The sequence below is a fragment of the Paroedura picta genome, chromosome 13, assembly GCF_049243985.1.
Source record: "Paroedura picta isolate Pp20150507F chromosome 13, Ppicta_v3.0, whole genome shotgun sequence".
NCBI classification, from domain to species: Eukaryota; Metazoa; Chordata; class Lepidosauria; order Squamata; family Gekkonidae; genus Paroedura; species Paroedura picta.
In genome coordinates this window covers 11802267-11826330 of record NC_135381.1, presented here as the reverse complement: position 1 = coordinate 11826330, position 24064 = coordinate 11802267, and the positions used below count along the sequence as shown (strand labels likewise).

At 49.2% G+C, this 24064-nt stretch overlaps 1 protein-coding gene across 2 annotated transcripts in view; it reads right to left on the bottom strand.

The window, feature by feature from the left end:
* TBX5 (T-box transcription factor 5) overlaps positions 1-24064 on the bottom strand; it is a 110427-nt gene that overhangs the window by 67889 nt on the left and 18474 nt on the right. The window contains exon 1 of one of the 2 annotated variants that reach the window (XM_077307998.1): positions 23447-23665. The exons of the other annotated variant lie outside the window; for it this stretch is intronic. The gene's annotated coding sequence lies outside the window, so the exon portion shown is untranslated. Of the gene's footprint in view, positions 1-23446; positions 23666-24064 lie in introns of those variants that run through there. 2 annotated transcript variants of the gene reach the window in all.

Here is a 24064-nt window from a genome sequence, read left to right as displayed (position 1 = left end):
ATGGGCACCTCCCATGGCACATCCACTCGGGCATCTGCGCCACCCTAGGGAATATAAAGAGGCTCACCTATGCGCAGCTATGTTTCTTGTATAGTTCTAAGTTCTACATAAACCGCCCTGAGCCTTCGGGGAGGGCGGTATATGAATGAATGAATGAATGAATGAATGAATGAATGAATGAATGAATGAATGAATGAATGAATGAATGAATGAACTAGATCGGCGCTTTAAAGTCGTACCACCGTCTTAACGGGAGCCAAAACCTGTCAAGCCAAGAGCCGAAAAGGAAGCAGAAGTGACTGTACTAACTGTCATGGTGCGCGCGCGTGCGCAATGTATCCTAGCCCCGATTCCGCTTTAAGTAGTTTATATTGGAGGTGGGGCCCAATTACAATTTGATTTCTCCGAATCAGTTCTCTTTCTCCATAGATTCGGTGTTCCCTGGTGCAACCTCGGAACACAGTTCGAGTCCAGCGGCACCTTTAAACACCAACAATTCTGAAGGACTGTGGTTGCCCACGAAAGCTTCTGTCTTGATTAATACGGCGCCGGTCTCCCCAGGAGCCACCGGACTCCAACTACCAGACTGAATCGATGGCTTTAGCCCCCCCCCCCCTTCCGTGGGCGTAGATTTCTAGGTAGTTCATCCCTACTTGAGAACCAGGTGAAAGTATGAATGGACGCCCTAGCAGCGCGGTTAAATTAATACAATTTAGTTAATTAATATCATTGAGTCCCGAAGCAGCTGCCCACCGGGTATAACCCCAAGAATTTCTCCCGCGCAGGCGCCATGGAAACGAATCTTACCAACTCCCAAATGTGCGCCAGCTCAAGCCTTTTCACCTGGCCAAGAAGCCAGCCCCGGCCGCTCCCCGATGGATTTATGAGCACTTAAGCAAACGTGCACATTTTGCTACGTGCAAAATTTATCCCCTGCCTTCCTGCCCTCGGAGGGGGCCACCCAGGTGGCGGACAGATTAAAAACATATATAATATTTTTTTTAAAAAAATAAACCCTAATAAAACTAAAACAAAATCCCCCACATCATTCGAAGAATTAAAACCTGGTTAAAATGCACATAAAGTACAATACAGGTGCGTAACAGGGAGCATTTAAACCAGGAGGGGAAGAAGGGACGAGGGAGGGAGCCCCACCAAAAATCTTCATGAGATGAAGAGGATGGGCGAGTTTCTTTGGGGAGGGAGGTCCAGAGTTTCTGAGCGCCCGGAAGCAAAGCCAAGGGCTGGCTAATCTCAGATATATTTTTTTATATCCCACTTTTCACTCCCTGAAGGAGCCTCAAAATGGCTTCCAATTGCCCACCCTTCCTCTCCCCACTACAGACGCACTGTGAGGTAGGTGGGGCTGAGAGAGCTCTGAGAGAACCGTCACCCAAATAACCCCGGCTTTGGTCACTGGAGGGAAGGGAAGGCCCCGTCCCTCCTTTGGCTGCATTTTGGTGTTAAATGCGAGGAAGGATTTGACTCCCTTCTTCCAGCCGGGGCTTCGAAGTCAAACATCTCGACAGACTCTTGATGTCTCTTCTTCTGCTCAGAGAGCAAGACGAGGGTCTGTTACGGGTGCTGCTCCAGTTGTCCTTGAAAGGATTGTTTCTGTTCTAAATGAACTCAGAAAGCTGGTGCTGAGCGATCGGGTGCAATTAATTCCTACGGCTCACATTAAAATGTGGATCTAATCAGATTTCAGCTTCCAGAGATCTGCGCGTGCCTATCGGTTCAAGATGTCGGTCTGGCTGCCTTAGGCTAGGGATAGTCAAACTGCGGCCCTTCAGATGTCCATGGACTACATTTCCCATGAGCCCCTGCCAGCGAATGCATTTGCTGGCAGGGGCTCATGGGAATTGTAGTCCATGGACATCTGGAGGGCCGCAGTTTGACTACCCTTGCTTTAGGCAGTCAGGAAAAACTACGATCTCATGAAAACCCTGCAGGAGGAAGAACTTGCTCCTGTAGATCAGAAGTCCTCAGAACTGGATCAGAAGTGCACGGAAGAAACAGGAATTTTAAAAAAATATTGAACGTTGCTGTCCTAAGCAGAGTAACTCCTATTTAACTTGATTCCCACCCACCCCCAATCCCGCTGTCTTGAGATTTAATTTCAATGCTGATAATGGTAGGTTTTAATGTGTTTTTTTGCTGGTTTTATGGCTGTCCTGTTAGAGCTGTTCTCACAGAGTAGTTCTGTCAGAGCTCTCTCAGCCCTATCTACCTCACAGAATGTCTGTTGTGGGGAGAGGAAGGCAAGAAGTGTTTTGGGGGGTAGTTAAAAGCAGGGAAAAGCAGGGCTTTCAGAAACGGCCTTCCTAGACAGAACACAATGCCTTCATCTGATCTCGAATTAATTTAGTGGATCATCTTTGTCCCGTCAGTTTTGGTTGGGATTTAACTAGGCGCTGGGTCATTTCAACAGGGAAACAATCTTACTTTGGGGCAGTGGCCAGGACTTCTTCCAGAGGTTCGAGGTGGCTAACGGAGGTTGACCCCCTCCCCCAACTCCGTCCCAGTCCCCCTTTAGCTTCCTCTTCCCCCATTTTTCTCCTGGGAGAAAGGGGGGGGGTTGATCGATCCCCTGACCTGCCACTGCCAGGCAGGCATGAATCAAACCGATTCAAAGAGCCAGTGGAAAGGTTAGCCTGACCCTTCCTACCAGGCGGCACGCCCTCCCCCCCCCCCCATGTGCGGTTGCCCCTGCAAAGGCTCAGCCATGTAATGGGCTTCTAATGAAGCTGGCCTAGGGGCGTGATCTGCTTGGTTTAAAGTTACACCTCCAGGCAGTTTCCTTCGCTGCCCGGCTGGGAGGGGAGGATACGGAGGGTCTGTGGGCATGGGACTGAGACAGGGTCGGTTCAGAGGGAGGGAAGGAGGAATCCCAGGCAAACCCAGTGAATGTCCCCTTGTGAGTTGTTTCATTGACCCTTTACGCACTGGAGGTTTCATGCTGGGCTGCAGGCTGGAGTTTTAGTCATGGCAGGTTGCCCCACCTCTTCCTGCACCCACACGGGGGAGCATTTGTCCCGGTGCCCTTCAGCCGCCCCCAATTTGTGCTCCTGCACAGGAGCTGGGGCAGTGAAGTTCCCAGTGCAGAAACAGTCATTGGCTTGTTTCCTGAAGGTCTTTCTAGACCACCGTTTAGTAATGGCTCGAAGTGGTTCAGTTCCCCTGAGTATTTGGACAGGGCGGGGGTTACTTAGTTTCTTCCCAAGGGGCTACATGACAACTGTGGAAAGAAAGTATTCCTGGTGAAGGGCATTGAAGATACAAACGGAATGCTCTGGAGCCCTGCTTTCATAATTGCACTAACTGTGAATTGTTGGAATAGGCAATGTCTGGTGTACAAAGAGAAGAGAAGAAGACTAGGTCAGAGAGTTCAGGACCTTTCTCTCCTGTTAAGTGTGCTTTCTTGTCTGTCCCTAGATTGCTACTTTCTGGGCAATAACCTCCTTCTCAGAAACTACGCAGTCTCTCTCTTCTTAGGTAGCCATGTAGGTAGACGCCTGTCCCTATCTCCCCTCTACACCAGGGGTAGTCAACCTGTGGTCCTCCAGATGTTCATGGCCTACAATTCCCATGAGCCCCTGCCAGCATTTGCTGGCAGGGGCTCATGGGAATTGTAGTCCATGAACATCTGGAGGACCACAGGTTGACTACCCCTGCTCTACACTATCACAGTATGTTGTTCCATAAATAAATCCTTTTATCTTCTTTATCCTAAAACACAGCGTGTTTATATCGATGACTTATTTACCCTGCTAACATGAAAGCCAGAACTGCCCCAGAATGGAGCCTCTTGAATGAAATTGGTTTCCAAGGGGATCCCCTTGCTGCTCTTGCTACCTGCTGCCCTTCTAAACTGGCACTTGGACCAGAAAACCTAATGAATGCAAAGCACATACGCTGCTACTGAATCCCCCATGGATGCTTCAGACTGACACGGCAGCCCTGGTGACTCTCCAGCCTCGGCAGCTTTTGTTCTCAGCCATGCCTTGGATGCAAGGCAGAAGATTTGCAGAGCTTCAAGACAGAAATCAGCCTGTTGCAAGGGGGTCACAAGCGAAGGTCAGCAAATGCACACAGATGGCCCTTTGGCGTACTCAGACTAATGTCAGGGTCAACAGAAGTTCTTCCCCAAAATTATGTTTGTGGCTTTTGTGATCTATTTATGTGTGTGTATTTAGGAGTCTGGTCAGGGGTGTACTTATTCGCACACTTCCCAGCTTCCTGCGAAGCAGTATAAGTCTCACCTTCTACAGAAGGGCTCTCAGATCTAACACGAATGGTGAGGAAGGATTTTTAACAGCCTTCAGTTTGGCCACTGAGATTTAAACATTCAGCTTGATCCTTTGCGTGTTTCCCCAGAAGCAGATCAGTCTGACTGCTAAGTCAAGGTGCAAAAGACAGGAGCTTGTAAATTCAAGGGTGCCTGATTAGGAGCAAAGACATTGTGGTTCTGACTATAACAGTCATGCCTTATTCCTCAAGCCAGCCTTTCTCAACTTTTTGGAGTAGACAAGAAAGGAATTTTCAAGCTGACGATGGCAAAAAGTTTATTTAAACAATAGAACGAGTTCCTAGGTCTAAAACCTTGTTTTCGTAGTTTACTTCATCGGCGAACTTATATTTTAAGCCATATAACTTGGGCCTATTAATAAATGGCGTCATTTGTAACATAGCGACCTTCATGGACCTTTGATATTAATACTTAAGTTATATGGCTTGAAATATAAGTTCACTGATGAAGTAGAATACAAAAACGAGGTTTTATACCTAGGGACTCGTTCAATTGTTTGCATAAAGTTTTTGCCATTGCCAGCTTGAAAATTTCTTTGTCTACTTTTCTCAACTTTTTTAGCACGGAGAAACCCCTGAAACATTTTTTTCAAGCTTTGAGAAATCCCATGGCTTCTCTCAAGTTCTCCTATAGATCCCCCACCCACAGTGAGGGTGCTTTGCTTGGGACACCCCATGCTGCAGCTGGCATGATGGTCTCATACCATGTATAGTCGTAGAGGACTTCTCTTTGTAGGAAATATTATGGGGGAATATTCACATAATTACCAGAATGCACAATGGTTAAAAGTTTTGGCAGAAGCCATGTCTTCCTTGTGTGTGTGCAGGTAAGAAAACAGCAAACAAAACTGAGATTTCTTTTTACCTTTTTGTTCTAATTTAACCACTTTATTATAGGAAATACATTTCTGGATAGAGAGTTGGACAGGCAGAGTTAGAATCTTTTCTAACTAACTAGGATGAAGAGGGTGTAGGAATCCATCCTGCCATCATGGTACCAAAGATGGAGGAAGAGGCTATGTTCTTGTGAAAGGGGAGGAAGAATTAGGAAACCCCCCATCAATCTGTACCAGCCATTTTCAATGGGCCATCCCCCCCCCATGCATTTGAAGGGGGGTGAAAAATGTAAAAAAGGGAGCCAAAAGGTGACTGAACTGATGAAATACTCTTTTTGTCATGTATGACATCATTCATTGAGGGATCAATGAAGGGAAAGAAAGGGAAAGAAAAAGAAAAAGAAATGACGTAATCTGTTCCTTTGTGTGTGCTTGAATTAATGCATTAAAAAATGAACAAACATGCTCCCTTAAGATAGAAATCTGTCTCGTGTATGCATAAGACAAGGTATGTTGAGCATAATTAGGTCACTCTTAGCATAGGCCTTTTTTAGCCTAGTTCATCGCACAAGCGGCCAGCCTACTGCAGGGAGTCCTGGAACCTGAGAAGACCTCCTAAAAGGCCCAAGACCCAAAAAAGATTGAGAATCTTCCATATAACTGAGGAATAGCAATGCAATAGAGATAGGGAGTATTGTCTGTGTCCTGGCCTATCTGTCTTTCCAACTCTCTGGCAGTTCCCTGTGGAGGTTGAGCCTAGGAGCCATCACAATGTCCTTCACTTCCAACACTTTTGTTCTGCAGTGAGATCTGGACCAAGGAAAATGAATAGTGCTTACCTACCTGCAGGGACGCCTGCTTTTTACGACGATGTGCCATTAATTAACCACTTATTTCTGATAAATTCCTGCGGGATGAGCATCATGCTAGTTTCTGATTGCTGAGTGGTTCTGCCCATATCGGTTAAAGAAGGTCTGTTCCCCCCTTTTCAAGCAAGTGCAGTAGGCCTGCCCCACACTTTCTGTTATGGTTTTGCTCTGGTTTTGTACCTTCCCTCCCAGCAGGGAGGATAACTAACAAAAAGCATGGCAGACAGAGTGGTGTAGCTGTTAGTGCATTAGTCTGAAACACCTCGGTCTGAATAAGCCACAGAAGTTTGGGCCCAACTTACCTTAAAACTACTTGGTTCTCTACCTAATTAGCATCATGCTCCTGGGCCCATAACCCTCTCTTAGTAGAGCAGATAAGTCATTGATATGCATGCACTATTTTTAGGTTAAAGGAGGAAAAGGTTTATTTATGGAAGGACATTTCTGATAGAGCAGAGGAAGAGATAGAGATAGGTGCTGCCTACATCTCTAGCTCAAGAGAGGAGTGACAGAGAAGCTTCCATGAAGAAAGAGGAAATTGTCCTGAGAGTTATCAGTCTAGGGACAGACAAAAGGCACACTTAAAAGATAGAAAGGTCCTAAACTCTCTGACCTAACAGTCTTCTTGCTGCCCCCTGCAGGGTCATCTTTTTCCTTTTAACTTTGTATACCAGACATTGCCTACTCCAACAAAAACAGCCTTTCTCAATTTTTTTACCATTGAAAACCCCCTGAAACATTCTTCAGGCCTTGAGAAACCACAGAAGTGGCGATCATGCAAAATAGAGCAGGGAAGCATAGCTGTGTACATGGCCACCTTCCCTTCCCACCCCCTCCAGGCCCATCACTGGCCATTTGGGAAGGGGAGCGGGTCACCATGACCATATATGATCATATCACCCAATAAATGTTTAACTACACACACACACACATTAATTAATTGATTAATTAACTCTCATCCATTCAGGAAACTCTTCCAGGGCCATCAAGAAACCCCAGGATTTCATGAAACCCTGGTTGAGAAAGCCCGCCTTAAAGGGTTGTTGTAGCAAGGATACAATGGCGATGGGGAGAGTGGTATCAGGCACTTTGGATTTCCATTGTGGAGAAGCAAAGGATAGAACTATCTAAACTATAGAGATAGCTCACTCATTCCAGGCCTTGGCGGAGCCCCAAACCATCTCCCTGTCTCATAAACCCATAACTGATGTCTTTGAATTCAGTTCCATTGGCCCCCTGTGCATCATTGGTGGGAGGGAGAAAACCCCATGGAAGCAGCATCCAGGGGAACCCGCAAAAAAGGAGCCAGCCTGAGATTACGACAAAATAAACATCTCTCTTTAATCCTCTGCCATCTACAACACAGCCGCCAGCCCTCCCCATCCTTCCACGAGTGGCAGAAGACGGGGAGAGAACAGACAAGGCGAAAATGGCAGAAGCTGGAGCCAAGAATCTGACATCGTTTGGTGTTACGGCAGGGCTCCTTTCGACTGGCATTAACCGCTAGTGGGAACTGAGGTGAGGGGGGTTGTGTGTGCAGTAAAGTGGCTGGTTTTTAAGGTGCCCGCAGAGCAGACGACGCATGCTTTGCGAGGGAGAGGGGAAGAGACGAGCTTTCGGTCGGCATGTATTTATTTGTACTTTCCCCTCTTTTGTTCCCCAGTACAAAGGGAGCCATGCATTAGGGATCTGTTTTTCTGAAGGGGGATCAAAGGCACATGGAGGGACCGGAGCCCTTCTAAGCCACGTGCCAAGAGCGGCTGCAGTTAATCACGGCCATCAGCCTCTTGCATCTCTGCGCATGTTTGGGTTTAAGGAGACCACGCCGTGTTGGTTCTACTGTAGGATGAGCTAGTCCAGGGGTGGTCAAACTGCGGCCCTCCAGATGTCCATGGACTACAATTCCCATGAGCCCCTGGCAGGGGCTCATGGGAATTGTAGTCCATGGACATCTGGAGAGCCGCAGCTTGACTATCCCTGAGCTAGTTTTTCGTTCTGGTGCGAGTTGCGGGTTTGCAGAAGAAGAAGAAAAAGAAGAAGAAGCTATAAGGAGCTGCAATTCCGTGATTCAGGTCAAAGCAGAACCTTGATGGTCACATTTCCCCTGCGGCTGGTCACTAGGTTGCTTGTCTGAATACCTCCCCTACCGAAATCCCCGCACCCAGAAAAGGAGCCTGCTGCCCTTTGCCCTGCTGGGCTAGCTTTCTGCTTTCTTCCTGAGTAATGGAGCCCTGCTGTCAACACACGTCCCCTGCAGATGAGAGCATAAGAAAATCCCAAAGTCCTCCTCCATTTCATGGGGAACCCAGCGTACGTTTACCCATTGGCTCCACCCATTGGCACCCACGGAGCTCTTTCCTGACACTCACTCTTTTCTTTTCCTTAGTGCTTCTGCACCAGCTGACCTGTGGCTTTCCTTCCTTGAGGGGAAAGAGCAGCTGCTTCTAAGCAGTTCTGGAGCCTCAGTGTTGGGTCTACAGGAAATGCCCACTTCTCCTTTACAGACTCTTGGATCTTCTAATATTTGCTTGGGAACCTCCTACCCTTCTGTGGTTGGTGTTAGCAGGGTGGATCAGTCATTGACATGCACACACTATATTTTAGGTTAAAGGGGGGAAAGTTTTATTTATAGAAGAACATTTGTGATAGTGCAGAGAGCAGAGGATAGATGCTGTCTACATCCTAGCTCTAGGAGGAGGAGAATGAGTGCAAAGCTTCCGTGAAGAAAGAGGGAATTGCCCTGAGAGTATCAGACTAGGGACAGACAACAGCCACACTTAAAGATAGAAAGGTCCTCCTGAACTCTCTGACCTGTCTAACAGTCTTCTTGCTGCCCCCTTCAGGGTCTTCTTTGTCCTCTTAACTTTGTACACCAGACATTGCCTACTCTAACAGTTGGCCCCATGGCTGTCCTTTTGTGGCAGATAGATCCAAATGGGTAGCTGTGTTGGTCTGAAGCAGCACAACAAAAATCGAGTCCAATAGTACCTTTAAGAGTACCTGCACTGGAAAGCTCATGCCTTGAATAAATCTTTGTTGGTCTTAAAGGTACTATTGGACTCAGTTTCTTTTGTAGCAGAGCCCCTCTACCTTTCCTCTGAGTTCTGACTGTGCCCCCAAACTAAGGCGACCAGATTGTCCCACTTTTGGAGGGACATCTGGGGGCACCTGGCAAATTGTACTTATGTTAAAATTAAAAATATATATATTACAATATTATTCTTGCATTCTATACATTCTATGAAAATTTTTGTTGCTCCATATAGACCAAATTTTAATCAAGACCCCCCCCCTTCCCGGTCAATGGTCTCCCACTTTACCAATGTTAAAATCTGGTCACCTTACCCCAAACTCAGCAGACTTGGGAACCTCTCTGGTCCCATGTCATTCCCCAACCCCCAATGACCCACCAGGGGTTCCAAAGGCTCCCAGGTATGAGCACGGAGGCCAAAGCCTGGGCTTATGCAGCAAATGATATTCCATGGTTCACCCTCTCCTACAAAAGACAGGCATTAAGGCACAGGCATGGGCCAAGCTGCCGCAGCGGAGAAAACTGTTTTGTGTTGAAATTCAGCCAAAGGTGCGTGCATACACAATGCTAGCAAGTCACAACCAACTTATTATGGCAACCCTACCACGTTTTCCAGGTGGTTTGCCATGAAAGATATTAAGCATTGATAAAGTATTAATATCCTGGAAGTTAGCAAGTGTGGATTTTAGCACAGCATGTGTGAGGCAGAGTGCATGTGGGATGAAAACAACAAACAAAGAAAGGCTTAACTAATATAGTAACTATTTAATAAAGAACTTAATGCTACATACTTAGAGGTAAAGATAAGGTTCCTATTCTAATCGAAATAGCTGGATGGAGAGAGATGCTGGAGGCATCTCCCATCACGCTGCAGTCTGGAGAGATGGAGGAGAAAGGGGAAAGAGACTGAGGAAACAAGAAATTGCCCTCTAGGGACAGGTCAGTAAGATCAAAGTTGAGCAGTCAGTGTCCCTGTCTATCTCCCTAACTCTATGGTAAAGAGTTCCTGTTGACAGTCTCTCAAGTCAGGAGACATCACACAGAGAGCTGTTTTCTAACATGCCATGCCCTTCCTTGGTGGGTGCAGTGACTTCCTCAGTGGTCTCCCATTCAAGTACCACGCCTCCCCAGATTCCAAGGTCTGACCTTACAACGCTTGCTACTCTTAGGGGCAATTTCCTGTTTCTTCTAGGAAGCTTCTCTCTCATTGTCTCTGTGCTAGTCAGCCTATCTATATCTCTCCCCTGTACTATCCAGTATGGTCTTTCCTTAAATAAATCCTATTCTCCTAATCCTAAAATACAGCGCGTGACTTATTTACTCTGCTAACTGTTAGAATTAGCTTTTCCTATTTCGCACAGGAAACTCTGGCTGCAAAAGCACACTGAATGTGTATTATCCAATATGTGCAGAATTCTATGGGGCTGCCATAAATTGGCTGATGGCAAAGGGGGGGTTGGTATCCCCTATCAATGCACAGCAGAGAGCAGTCTGTTTTTCCACATGCTCAGAAAAGCATTGGGTAGGAAGATTCCATGGGGGATCTTCCCCCTTATGCTGAACATGCAGGTAGAAAAGGGGGAGGGGATGCAAACAGTTCATTGGCAGGGGCTCATGAGAATTGTAGTCCATGGACATCTGGAGGGCCACAGTTTGACTACCCCTGGTCTAGTGTGTTCACCCGTTAACCAGGTTCAGTCTGGGTTAGGTGTCCCATTCTGCACGGGTGGGATAATGCACTTGAAGTCCACTTTAGGAAAATCCAGCTGCAAAAGCGCAGTGCATTATCTCAGGAGATATTTTTGAAGAGGACTGCTGCAAGCAAGAAGATTTCGAGTTCTACCTTTTTGAGGCTTAGATGCATCTTGCAAGAATCACCTGCCCTCTTTCCTAAGGGCAGAGCGTGGCAAATCCCCATGAACTCTTTCCTATATTTTTTCCAACTTATCTTAATTCATTAATTAAAACAATTTATATCCTGGCTGGCAAGAAACTCCATTATCACTCCCCCCCCCTCCCTTCAACCCCCTCCTTGAAGGGAAATTGGAAAAGGAGCGGCCCAAAGGAAGAAGCAAGTACACTTCGAACCATTAAACTTTGTGAGCACCAGGAAAGGTGCAGGTGGGCAATTTGGTGCCCAGGGGCGCCATGTTGGGGACCTGTGATCTGAGGAGACATTATTTTCAGACTGGGCTTCTGGGGCTCCGGCTTTGACGAATACATCCCCCCTCCCCTTCCCTGGGGGGTTTTCTCTTTAAAACCCCAGTACCAACCAAGAACCCCTCTATTCAGGCTCTCGATATACCAAGGGTTTTATGCTCATGGATGTGTGTTGTCGGTCGATTTTAGAGCTCTTCTGGGCACTCGCGCTAGACGTTTTATTTGGGGGAGGGCGGGGGGGGGAGGAGGCGGGAGGCAACACTGTTTAAGATAAAGGGCCAGCTGGTGAGGGGCCGACGTAGAAGAGAGCAATTAATCCGCCGCGGAATCGGTCAAAAACGAAAACATTACGTAAGTGGCTTTGATGGGCGGGCGGCAGGAGGAAGGGTCCGCTCCAGAGGGTCTCTCCGGGGACCGACGGCCCTTTGTGGATGTCAGGCACACAAGCGACGTTTCATCGCGGATCGCGAAGAAAAGAGCTGAACAAGAGATTTAAGGAACATAAAGCAAAACGACCCCGCCGCTTTTTTTGAAATCCGGCCAAAGGGGGCAGTTAAGCGAGGGAAACGGGCTAAGGCAAAAAAGGGAGACGGGAGAACGAGGAAGCGCGCTGGTGGTTGGAGTTCTCTTCTCTCCTTTTCTCTCTGTTAAAGGGAAACGGGTGACTTAGGCCAGGGGTGGGCAAACTGTGGCCCGCCAGGTGTCCATGGACATCTGGAGGGCCACACTTTGCCCAGCCCTGACTTAGGCAGTGGGGAGACACATTCCGATACAACTGAATGGTCCTGGGTGGTTTTGAGGACGACCTAGATTGACTCCCGCAAGAGAAGCCGGCCCTTTTAAGTCAGGTTATCGCCCTCGCGTCTCCGAATAGGGGTCTGAGAACAGACTGGTTGCGGTTCTGCTCACTTCTGAATCTGGCCGCACCCAGATTTTAACTTTTGGGCTTCCAAACCCAACAAATAATTGTTCCCATTGGAGGGGAGCGGGGGGGGGGGGGGTCGGTCAGAAGCGACCCCCCCCTGTTCTTTTGAGGCCCCAGCACTGGGTGACCGTTGGGTGACCTTGCATCGGTCACACATTCCCAGATTGGCCTACCTCACAGGGTTCTTGCTCAACTCCTGGTTTTCTAGTTTTCTAGTGGGGTTGCAAGGCAATCCTAAAACCCTTGTGCTGAGGCATAGGTGGTGTATAGGTTAAAGTGTGAAGGCCTCTAATCAAGAACTGGTTCCTCACTCCTCCACATGCAGCCAGCTGGGTGACCTTGGGCTAGTCACACTCTTAGAGCTGTTCTCCCAGAACAGTTCTGTCACAGCTCTCTCAGCCTCACCTATCTCCCAGGGCGTCTGTTGTGGGGAGAGAAAGGGAAAGGTGTTTGTACGCCGCTTCGGGGCTTCTTCGGGGAGAGAAAAACAGGGGGCAACCCCCCCCCCCGCTCTTCTTTTCTTTTGGGTTGGACTCTCTTTGCTCCGGGTTGCGCTGTCGGGGGAGAACTTCCCGCGGATTGGTCCTTTTCACCACCCCGAGATCGCGTTGCAGTTTAGCAGCCTGCAGGGGACGGCCGCGTTCGAGCCCCCTCCCCTCTCACTTCAAAAACCAACCACCAGCCAAATTTCCCTACACACACGTAATCCCAAAGTTCTGGTCATGTATGCGGGCATTCAAGTATTTATGGCTTAATAAAATCATACAACAATCCCCAGCGGCGACATTATTTCCCCTTCCAAACCAAGTTCATAGAACAAGTTCTGCTTTCAATCTGGGTACAAAAAGAGAAGGTTTCTGTCCGTTTTATTTTGGCACAAGAATTCAAGGTCAAGGAGGGGGTTATGGGGGATTTGGGGGGATATACTCCCCTCCCCAAAACGTGCATGGGGCCGATAGGGAATTCAGCCATAAATAATCAAGTCATTCCTTTTCTTCTAACTGGAAAATCTTACACAGGTTAAGGTCCTTCTGCCAGACCTTCACGGGTGAAGCATGATATTGGGAGGAGAAGACTATTCCCCCCTCCCCATGACACTTTTCATTTATGAGCGGGCCCCTGGCTCAGCGGCAGAGCCTCTGCCTGGCATGCAGAAGGTGCCAGGTTCAGTCCCAGGTCTCCCCAGCTAAATGCATCTGGCAGTAGGTGAGGATGCCAGCCTGGGATACGAGAAAAGCTACTGTCTAGACCAGGGGTAGTCAAACCGCGGCCCTCCAGATGTCCATGGACTACAATTCCCAGGAGCCCCCTGCCAGCTGCCAGCTGGCAGGGGACTCCTGGGAATTGTAGTCCATGGACATCTGGAGGGCCGCGGTTTGACTACCCCTGGTCTAGACTCTAGATCATAAAGCTCACGCCCTGAATAAATCTTTGTTGGTCTTTAAGGTGTGCTACTGGACTCTGATTTGATTGTGCTACTTCAGACCCACACGGCTACATTTGAATGGATACAACCCAAGGGGACTTTCTTCTGACTAAATATCCGAAATATTGTCAAATATTTATCCCATCCTTCTTCCAAGGAGTTCAAAGCCGCTTCTCCGGTCTGCCCCCTCCATTTTATCTTCACAACAGCCATGTGAGGTAAGTTTGGCCTAGAAAAGAGCTACTGAACTAATACCAGAGTGGTTCATGCTTCAGCCGGGATTTGAAGCTGTGTTTTTGCCTGGTCCATCAGCCTAACCACTACCCAGTCTTTTGATTAAGACAATGGGGTTGAAGCGATAGTAATAGCACTTGCAGGGCTGCATACAGTTGTGCTACAGACAGGACAGAGCATCTAGAAAGTAAATGATGATCGAGGCTGATCCTGCCTTGAGCAGGGGGTTGGACTAGATGCCCTCTAGAGTCCCTTCCAGCTCTATGAGTGTCAGTACTAAAGCAGGTCTCCATATAATCAACAGGAGCTCCAGATATTCAGAGCAGTTCCAGGGAGGGGGGGTGGGAAAGAGGATTCCCGGTTCCTGTTGAACATCCACTCCCTTTAGAGCAGGGATTGCTAAACTGTGGTTCTCCAGATGTCCATGGACTACAATTCCCATGAGCCCCTGCCAACACAATACCATGTGATCCTGCAATATTTATGTGGACTACAATTTCCATGATCCCCTGCCAACACAATTCCTATGAGTGCCTGCCAAATGCCCATGGACTACAATTCCCAGGGGCCCCTGCCAGCACAATTACTGTGTGTTCCTGCCAGATGTCCATGGTCTACAATTGCCATGAGCAACTGCCAGATAGCCATGTACTGTAATCACCATGAGCCCTGCTGGCAGGGGCTCCCTGCCCATGTAGCTCTTGGAGTTAGGCCATCCCTGCTTTCCAGAGAGAAACTGGCCATTGGCTCTACCACTATGCATGAAATTCAGGTAACCAACCCCTGAGCCCTCTGAAGACAACCTTGTGATGAACGAAAAGGAAGCAAAGGGACAAGAGTCGGTGGAACTTACTTTTGAGTAAACCTAATTTACCAAACATGCTACGCCACGCCACGCACTCTCTTGGCCTGCGGAAAGAGGGTTTCCTAGCTGCTCTAGTGAGACAGAATAGCTGAGGAGTGATCTGCCCAAGGACATCCACATTTCCCAGGGCAGGGGTAGTCAAACTGCGGCCCTCCAGATGTCCATGGACTACAATTCCCATGAGCCCTTGCCAGCGAATGCTGGCAGGGGCTCATGGGAATTGTAGTCCATGGACATCTGGAGGGCTGCAGTTTGACTACCCCTGTCCCAGGGTAACAGGAAGACACGCAAAGCCACTCCCACCTCCTCCAGCTGGGCTGTGAGTAGGGTTAGAAGGCAACCCGCGCATCATGTGTGCTGTGCGATTAGGCCAGGCTTTCTGAACCAGGGCTTCGTGAAACCCGGGGGTTTCTTGATGGTCCTCGAAGGGCTGGGAGTTGATTATATATGTATATATAGTTAAATTTCTTAGACGTTTATTAGGTGATATGACCATATATGGCCGTTGATTCACCCCCCCTCCCTACAAAATGGCCTGGGGAGGGGAGGGTAGCTCCACCCAGGTGGGCGTGGCCACAGCTCTGCTTCCCAGCCATATTTTGCACCATTGCGCTGCATCTGGGGTTTCCTGAGGCCTGAAGAATGTTTCAGGGGTTTCTCAAGGGTAAAAAGTTTGAGACCGGCCCCGTGAGGCAGTGCCCGCCTAACCAGCCGCAGGGGTCTGGCTGAAATAAGCAAGAGTGAACCCTTTTCTGTTTAAAATCGTTTCCAAAGCCCTTTGCCCGAGGGCTGGACGGCGTGTTCCTCCCTCCCTCCCCCATTTCCCGAGTAAAAGGGAGGCAACCGCGGGTTTGAAACGCCAGAGAAAATAGCCGTGACAAGAGTCACCGCCACCCTCCACCCCAAATCACGAGGCGCGTCTCCCCTAAAGGAAATGAGTTTAGGGCTGCAGTCCGACGCAGGTAAGTACGACTGCGCTTACTCCTAAGTAAATACGCCTCGGACAGGGTCGCTCAAGTTCCCATGGACTCCCCTCCCCCTCCCCGGCTTGGAAACCAGTCTGTTTCGTTTTCTTCGGTTCATATCTGCGCGCGCTCTCTTCGGAGGGAACCCCGTTGAACCAGACGGATCTTCCTTCCGATTAGGATTGGTTTGCGCGGCGGTCAGAGCGAAAAACCCTTCTACGCCTGGCTCCTGCGCACGCTTATGCAGGACTGATTTTGCGCCTTGGCTTCTTGCGACGACACCCGATAGAGCTGCAAGGCAAACGCGGACCGAGGGGTTCCCGCCCCCCCCGCCCCCCCCGCCCCCACCCGCCCCCCACAGGTACAACGTCGGCGCTCTTTGCCAACCCGAGGCCTTGAATTGCCTTTCCGCGCCGCTCTTGATGGCCGCGATCCCGATTGGCCTGGAACTTCTCCAGGGTCCAAGGATGCGCCGGACTCCCATTCCGTTCGACAGAGCTTACCTTGGACGCGCGGTTAGGTGGATTGGGCCCAAGGCGTGGAGCGTCTCTGGGTGAAAGCCCCCTCCCCCTTTCCCGCTACCTCGATATCTTGCAGACCCCCCCCCTCCCACCCTCCCACTCAACTGCGCTCACTTTAAACTGAACTGGCCCCTCTTTTAACGTTAAGGATCTTTGCCACGGTGGGTTTTCTCTTTAGTGAAATGTCTTCCCGCTGAGAAATCTCTGCCGCGGTTTCTTTGCTTTGGGGTGGGGGTGGGGAGTGTACTATTCAAGCACCCTTCGGGAGGGTGGGGGGCGACCCCAATACTGACTAAGGGGCAAAGCCAGGATCCTGGTTTTCTTCGCCCCCATCGTTCACCACCCCTCTCCTTTCCATGAGCTCCAGAAACTGAGCGTCGCGTCCCACTGCGGATTTGCTTCCGAGGAAACCTGCAAGCAGATTTAAAGCTGCGAGCGTTTGCACATCTGCATGGAAGGGGCGGCTTGGAGCGCCCTGAAATTTGCTCGGCGGGGCAAGAGGTTTGAGGTCGCCTTGTCCGAAGGATCAGAGCGTTTCTGTAGCTCGGCCCCGACGCTTCGGCCGGATGGTTCACTGCTCCCTTAAAGCTGCAAACGGCACTGAGGCTAGCAATAAAGAAATATTTAAAATAATTTTTCAAATGGCGAAAGACCTTTCCCCGTGGGGGTGGGGGTGGGGGTGGGGCGACGACACGGTCCAGCCAAAATCAAACCTTTCTCCGCCTCCCGAATTGTACAGAAGTACGTTTGCTCGCATGTAGGCCCATTGAATTCAGTGGAACTTACTTCCACTTAAGCAAACATCGGATGAGAACCTCAGATATGATTCATTTTCGTTGGATCGTGTTTTAAATGTTTTTTTCCTCAGGTGGGGGGGGAGGGGAATGAATCCAAAATAAAAGGGGAGGGAAAGGAATTTATTCCGAGGCATTGCAACCAAACGCTGTGTCGCCCAGAATGGACCCAAAGAACCGGGTTCTGTTCTGGGCTATGCTTCCCTCAGAAACCACCTGGAGGAAGTGGGCATAGCCCCCATGCGAAATAACCCTAACGGAAGAAAATGAAGTAAGAAGCCGGTCGTAGGGCATTGCTTCCGTTCATAGGTCCCGATCCGGAACATTTCCCCCGAATGTCAGGTCCGCTTCCTTCTACATAAATTTCAACCCAAAACAGACCAGAGGGACATCAGAAAACACGCTCTCCCAAATACTTATCTGCCAAATTATCTTCCCAAGGACTGTAGTTGTACCGGGATATCTGATTGTTCCCTCTACTTCTCCCTTCCCGATTCTCTCAGCCTACGGACTGATCAAGACCAGAGGAAAGCAGTTGGAACTTATTATAAATATCTCTGTTTAGCCAAATTGCCAATTTATCAACATTTTACTCCCCCGCCCCCGCACGTGTGCACAGAGAACTATGAAGGAGCAGGCAAACAGCCCTCATGTCTTATGCTGTATTCAGATTTTTAATAAAATAAAAATACCGCCATGCGGTAATTCTATTTATTTACCCAGATAACTTTTTCATTAGGATTGCTTTCCTGCACAACTCTTATTTATTCATTTGAAACATTTATATGCTGCTTTCCCACTCAAATAACGCCCCCAGTTCTTAGACCTGGTCCCTCCACTTCGGACATTTTGAACCAGTTGAGTGGCGACCACTGTAAATCCTCCAGGTTCATTGTCTAGTGGGGGGTGGGAGGGCTTTCAGTGGATGATTCTCACCTGCCTATTATACCTCTATGATATACAGGAGGCTACATTGTATGGCTTGAAGGAGGGACTAGCAACAACCTGGTTCAAATCTCCTCCAGATTCTTGGACCAGCTGTTTTCTCTAACCTATTGTACAAGGCAGCAGTGAGGATAACATGGAAGGTAGGACAACCCTTCATTTCAGATCTGGAAGCAACTGCAGTCAGGGTGATCCCACCCTTGGTTGCTCAGAACTAAACCCCAAGGTGTGGAATGAGCATAGAGTTGGTGATGATGCACACCAAAGCTCACACCTTGGACAAAATTTTGTTGGTCTTAAAGGTGCCACTGGTGTCTTGTTACTTGAGACCTTGAATCTGTGTTCAATAAAGTTTAAATTCAAATTAGGATTGCAGAGGGTTACCTTTTAGCAACTTAGTAGGTTGTTTAGGTTGAGAAATGGGAAATGGCCCATAGTTACTCTCTGGCTTTCACACCTGAGCAGAAACAAAGCATTTATCCCACTAAAATGTAGAGCAAAGGAAGGATTTTAACCCAGCCATCCGCTATTGGATCTAGAGAAACTGTCCAGCAGTTGAGTCCCAGGACTCACAAGCTTCTAAACCCATTGACCTCAAATGACTTGGCTCTGCTCAAGACCTGACTGAAAGTCACACCAAATGGTCTGGTCCAACTAGCATGCTCCACACGGTGTCAAACATCCAACCAACTTAGAAACAAAATAATTGGATACTTTTATTTTTCCTTCTTCCAAGAAGAAAAAAAGATGCAACTTGATACAGGTGCCACCAGACACAACTGCAGGGCATTCTCCATAGGATGCTTATGAGAAACCTGAAGACCTGTTTGCTAACTTACCTTGCTAGCAGGCCCTGTCCTTCCCATAGATGCTTAAAGATAAAGGTAAAGGTATCCCCTGTGCAAGCACCGACTCATGTCTGACCCTTGGGGTGATGCCCTCTAGCGTTTTCATGGCAGACTCAATATGGGGTGGTTTGCCAGTGCCTTCCCCAGTTATTACCGTTTACCACCCAGCAGCAAGCTGGGTACTCATTTTACCGACCTCGGAAGGATGGAAGGCTGAGTCAACCTTGAGCCGGCTGCTGGGATTGAACTCCCAGCCTCATGGGCAGAGCTTTCAGACTGCATCTCTGCTGTCTTACCACTGTGCGCCACAAGAGGCCCTTATAGAACTGAAGGTTTTTCTGGCTTGGAGGTAAACAATAACACCTGGAAAATAACACCCCAAAAGACAGAACATTTTTTTTCTCCCGGCAGCTGGCAACCCTTCCATCAAATATCTCCCCTTCGCCACCTTTTAAAACATCCTGCTAGATGATTCTGGTGAAATTGAAGGCCTGCATAGTGCTGTGTGTGCTATTTGAATTGGTCCTGATGAAAGTTATGACAGGCCTTTGGCTGTGGATTGCAACCTCTGCATACTGTAGAGTTCCCCTGTCACTGAATGTAATAAATATCTTCTGGGGGAAACACTGGATGTATTCTGAGACGTGGAGAAATCAGACTTACAAAACACACCCGCAGAGTTCTTCAGTTCATAGTGGGGCACCTGCCCTTCTGGTCAGTTTAAGTTCAGAAGACACACTGTATGAGCCATCTAAAGTGCTGGAAACAGCTCTCTGTGCAACGTCTCCTGACTTGTGAGGCTGTAAACAGGAACTCTCTTTACCATAGAGCTAGTGAGATAGATAGGACACTGACCACTCTCACCTTTGATCTCACTGACCTGTCCCTAGAGGGCAATTTCCTGTTTCCCCAGTCTCTTCCTCTCTCTCTTCTCCATCTCTCAAAGTCTGCAACATGGTGGCAGGGAGATGCCTCAAGCATCTCTCTCCATCCAGCTATTTAGATTAGAATAGGAACCTTATCTTTACCTCTAATTATGTAGCATTATGTTCTTTATTAAATAGTTCTTATATTAGTTAAGTACCACGTTTGTGAACCTGTCTTTCTTTTCTTGTTGTTTTCTGAAAGAACACAGCGAACCATTTTAGATTTCTGCCCATGGGGCGTTCAGAATTGGGGGGGGGGGGGCAGCTCTGCAGCAAAAAAAAACAACAACAACAGTACCAGGTTGTATTGGGGCATCAGCCTCCATGGGCCCCTTTGCCAGATGCAACCGGATCCCGGAGTGCAGAAAAACAAAATCTGTGTAATTCCTTTTACTAAGATCAACCAGAATGGTGCACATCAACAAGCAAGCTTTTCAGTTCTCCAGAACAACTATTTTTTTAAAAAAAGGGAGGAAGGGGGAAAGTATATTTCAAGGCAGGACTTTTGCATGCTTCTGTTTGGAGACTGCTGGGGAACACAGAGACAGTGGGATGCGGGGCAAAGCCAAAACAGAACAAAAATCCTGTGGCACCTTCATGACCAACCTTTCTTTCCAGGTGAACATCCATGAATCACAACACCTTTCTGGAGAGGGGTGGTGGATAAGGTTGCAACTCTAAGAACTTCCATGGTGAATGTGAAAACCAAACATCCAATCAAAAGGCTGGTCGGTGCTTAACCTAAAGGAACTGGAGGCTCTTCCAGATTCCAGCGACCCATCTTCTGACTTCTGCCTGCTTTTGTATCCATTGGGAGATGAGAACTTTGAACCTGAGGGTGGGGGTACTTTTACTCACAAAGAACACCAGCCACAAAAACAATTTAAAGTGCTTTTCGGAATATTTAGTTAATAGGCTCAAAGAATCCAGTGTATGGATTCAAGTGACATACAAGGTGTGTGCAGGCCTCTTTCTACTGACGTTAACAGCAAATCTAACTTGCCTTTCATGGATTGGAGACATCAGTTGGAGTTTTCAAACGCGTGCGTGATTGGATATTTTTTGGTTTTTTTGTTTGCAGCTTGCAGCTTTTAAACTATCATCCACTCACTCACCTGTAACAGCATTTACATCCACCCCCCCTTCCTTTTCTCTCATTTGCCTGCCGTCTTTTCCTGTGTGGTTTCCTACACTACATTGTAAGCTCCTAGGGGCAGCCGCCTTTCTGGCTATTGTATCTGCGGAAGTGTGCGTGCACGAAAGCCCATCCCTTGAATAAAAATTCACTGGTCTTACATTTGTTCTGCTGCTTCAGCCCAACACGGCTGCTTGCCTAAATCTACTCACAGTAAAACCTAAGGATCTACTGGCTTCTGAAGGGGAGCTAGTCTTCTTTCCATACATCACTTTGTAGATGTAACGCTACTATTACTAGTGACTACCCCTCTGGAGAAACAGTTATGCAATTTATGTAGGGTTTTGGAGAGAAGACATCTTCTGGATTTTAACAAACAAACAAAAAAAGTCCTGTTTGCACAACTCTGGGTGCCCACCCCAGATCAGAACTCCAGATCCTTTCACCCATAGCCTGACAATTCTCAAGCTTCCTTCTTGCTTTAATGACTGCAGGTTGCCCAGTGCAATTTGATTTGCACTTCTTGTTGAAGAGAAAAGCCGGCCTCTCACCCAGGATGCCCCTGGACACAGTTACCTAGCTTCACTGTCGCGAGTGTGTGTCTGGAAACAGCGTTGTAACAGAATCCCAGCCACCTTTGCCCTCGTCCCTGCAAAAGCAACTCCCGCCCCCTCCCTAAAACACAAGATCTAGATGACTTATTGGGTATGAAGAGGAAGCCCCCTTATTCTGGCGACATTCGGATTGGCCGCATCGTGGCAATTGACAAGCAAAACAGTCCGTAATCTCCCAGCTCGCCCCGCGGGGGGAGGGAGAAGGTGATTTGTTCCCTTCAGCAGGGGTAGTCAACCTGTGGTCCTCCAGATGTCCGTGGACTACAATTCCCATGAGCCCCTGCCAGCGTTTGCTGGCAGGGGCTCATGGGAATTGTAGTCCATGGACATCTGGAGGACCACAGGTTGACTACCTCTGTCCTCCAGGAACAAAACGTTACCAGGACACCCATTTAGACTGTCCCCGTCTGCTTTGCAACGAACACGTTTAGCAATGCCTATCCGCCTCCTACCTTTCCCCGGGCGGGCAGGGTCAGCTACAAGCTCTTTATTTCCGCCTTCAAGAGGCAAGCAGGGAAGCCGTAGCGGTCACAAAGATCTGGATTCATGTGGCAACCAAGCTCCCCGGGAGCCCTCGCCCCGCTTAGCCTACCTTACAGGGTCGCTGTGTGGATATAAGTGGCCTGAGCTCTTCGGAGGAAAGTTAGGGCTGAACTGCTAAATGATTCAGGGCCGTGTCTACAAGAAAACCCACATGTGTGGAGGCGCGACCCCGGCGTTATTCAGGGGGCAACGCTGCGTTATTCAGGGGTCACACGAGCGGGGCCAACGATCCTGCCGCGGGAAACGAAAGCGCAATTGCACAACTGCGAACAAACAAAACAAAACAAGACCGTCGCACAATCGCCCAAATGGCGCAAGCACACTTGTTGCCAACGCATTGCCTTACATGGAGGAGGCATAAGCTCGAGGTCTGACGCATTCCACCTCAAAGGACCCACAGGGAAGTTCTGGGGAAATAACCGAGGGGTGTTGCAGAACAAGCTGAAGGCCGCTTGAGATGTCCACGGGTCACCTTGCAGAATGCCCGGGTCGGATTCTGGCACAAGCGTTGGGGGATCTGCTGCCTGCCTGAACTGAAGGGGGGGGGGGGATATAGACGGCCTCGACGTGTGCAGAACCTCATAAAGACGCGGTTGAAAACCGCCCCCCCCTCTCCAGATTTCTATGGGCAACTGTAAGAACACGTGAAAATCAGAGTCCAGGGGCACCTTTAAGACCAACAAAGATTTATTCAGGGCGTGAGCTTAAGAGTGCAAGCCCTCTTCCTCAGTGACAGTGGGAATATATAGCCAAATTTAATTCTGCTCCATTAGTAAAGTGTCACACATCCAAATACAGCCAATGATAATTCTTTGCCAAAACAGCCAATCAATCCCTTGGAATTCAGTTGTAGTTCACAAAAACATAGGAGAACACGTGTGACAGTTTGTCGGATCCTCACTTTTCGCGTGCCACACGGTGGCCATGTGCCACCAGGCCCTTTCTAAAGCCTAGAGCCAAACGGGGGGAGCGTGGCTTTTAGTGCCGAACGGCCGATCGTGGCTCAAAACCGCGTGAACCACGCGGGCCGTGGAACGTGCCCCTGCCGCCCTTGACACGCGTGGGTGCCTGCGGGTTGGGTGTGTGTGAGTGTGCGTCTTTGCGCGGCTGTCCCCCCTGGCGACCCTAACCGCGCCCGTCTTCTATCAGCCACCCAGCCGAGAGGAGGACGTCAGAAAGCGACGCCTCCCGAGGACTTCCGTGCAGCGCCAGCCGAGGACGGACGCACCCAACACGGAGCACCGGGAGCCCAGCCCACAGCGGCGGATCGGCACTTTTGGCCGCCTCCGCCGGCAGACCGCAGTTCAATCTTCAAATGCGCGCCTTCCTCCCCCTTTCCCTCCCGACGGGGCCTGAGCATCGCCTCTCCAGAGCTGTCCCGGCGCCGTCTCCAGCGCCTTCCCTCTGCTCACCGCCGGGCCTCGACGGCGACTTCGTGCCCCGTCCCCTCCGTGCCCCTGCCGCCCCCTCCTCAAGCCCCAAGAGGGAGAGTGTTTGTTACCTTCGGGCCCGTCGAGCGGCACAGAGCCAGGGCAGCATGGAGAAGAGCGCGGCGCTCTCCCCCGACGGCCGCCGCCGCCGCCGCCGCCTCTCCCCGGCGGTCGCTTGGCCACTGGCCCTGTTTCCGGTGGGAAGGGACGACGAGGGGGCCCGCAGAGCTCTCCTGATAAGGTATCGCCGAGTCCCTCTCGCCCCGCCGTCGGCACCGCCGCTCTGAGCTCGGCGGGACCTCTAGCCGCGGCTCCGGAACAGCCAGGAGACGTCGAGTTCTTTTCTGGGAACAATCACTTCACACCAGCGCCTGCATTCCAGCTTCCTTGCGCTTGGTTCCCTACCACCAAGGCTGAAGTCACACCTTCTACTGGGCTGTTTAGGGCTGGGCGGTGGGGCAAGCTGCCGGTTGTTAACCTAGTTCTATAAGGGTCCACTAGGCCAATAAAAACGGGCTGCCAGAAACTTTCTTTCTTTCTTTCTTTCTTTCTTTCTTTCTTTCTTTCTTTCTTTCTTTCTTTCTTTCTTTCTTTCTTTCTTTCTTTCTGGATAGAACTATCTGGTAGCCCCTTTTCTCTGTCATTTCTTGAACCGACACAGTTCAGAAGTTTTGACTTGAAAGTGTCTT